The sequence below is a fragment of the Bos indicus x Bos taurus genome, chromosome 11 (assembly GCF_003369695.1).
Source record: "Bos indicus x Bos taurus breed Angus x Brahman F1 hybrid chromosome 11, Bos_hybrid_MaternalHap_v2.0, whole genome shotgun sequence".
NCBI lineage: Eukaryota > Metazoa > Chordata > Mammalia > Artiodactyla > Bovidae > Bos > Bos indicus x Bos taurus.
Genome location: NC_040086.1, coordinates 82605814 through 82607207, shown reverse-complemented (window position 1 = coordinate 82607207; position 1394 = coordinate 82605814). Strand labels below are relative to the sequence as shown.

Here is a 1394-nt window from a genome sequence, read left to right as displayed (position 1 = left end):
TGTGTGTGTGTGTGTGTGTGTGTGTGTGTTGAGTTGCTTCAGTTGTGTCCAACTCTGCTGTATTCTGCCAGGCTCCTTTGTCCATGAGATTTCCCAGGCAAGAATACTGGAGATGGTTGCCATTTCCTTCTCCAGGGGGTCCTCCTGACTCAGGCATTGAGCTGAGTCTCTTACGTCTCCTGCATTGGCATGGGTTCTTTACCACTAGTGCCACCTAGGAAGCCCATATAATATATGTAACAGGTCTAACTTGAATAACGACCCTCACAATAATACCAATTTTCCAAAGAACTGAGTATGTAGTATTTATCTCACTGAAAAAGAGGGACAAAACTGGGTCATCTGTCAGCTGAAACTTTGTACTCTATTTTTTTTTTCCTGTTCTTACTATTGCCAGAAGGAACTGTCAAAAACAGCAGTTTTCTATCTCACCAGGAAATGGCTTCATTTTCCCAGAAACCCTGTTCCCAGGTGATTTCACCTAGATTCTAATGTCTTGTAGCTGTGGGATTGTAGAGTTAAAAGGGACACTGAAGATCTTTGAGATAGGAAGCTCTTAACCCTTCATGGATTCATCTGAGAACGTATTGAATGGTGTTTGAGCAAACTTCAGGAGATAGTGAAGGACAGAGGAACCTGGTATGCTGCAGTCTATGAGGTCACAAAGAGTCAGACATGACTTAGCAACTGAAAAACAAAAGGAAACAGATCTTTACCCCCAGAAAACTGTACCTACACCCATTATTTTGCATATACCTCTTACATAGACGTCAGCCCCCAAAGGCTATAAATCCCCAATTAAGCAAACCAAATCTAGCAATCTAATCCAACCCACCATCTTATTAAGGAGTGAGTGAGTGAGTGAAATCACTCAGTCGTGTCCAACTCTTTGCAACCCCATGGACTGTAGCCTACCAGGCTCCTCTGTCCATGGGATTTTCCAGGCAAGAATACTCGACTGGGTTGCCATTTCCTTCTCCAGGAGATCTTCCTGACACAGGAATTGAACCTGGGTCTCCTGCATTGTAGGCAGACGCTTTACCATCTGAGCCACCAGGGAAGCTAGCAAATTTATGCCACTTTCTTGTTCCCATTCACTTTCTTCCCATCACATGGTGTGACTTCCCAAAGAGAACTCCAACAACATGAGCACCTTGAATGGGCAATGGACATTTCAAGACTAAAAGCTCAATTATAAATATAAAATTGTAGTTTAAAATTATAGATCATACCTAAAGCAAATCACTAAAATGAAGCCATCATAATAACACACCAATTATCAAACATATCAGGCAAATGTTTGATAAAGATAAAATGTTTTCTGTGAAGAAAGCTGAACACCGAAGAATGGATGCTCTTGAACTGTGGTGTTGAAGAAGACTCTTGAGAGTCCC

General features: G+C 41.9%; 1 non-coding gene across 1 annotated transcript; it reads right to left on the bottom strand.

Annotated features, from left to right (window-relative positions):
• Positions 1-987: 987 nt before the first annotated feature.
• On the bottom strand, positions 988-1060 carry TRNAC-ACA. The gene has a single exon. It is a non-coding gene; the product is annotated as a tRNA-Cys (tRNA).
• Positions 1061-1394: the final 334 nt, after the last annotated feature.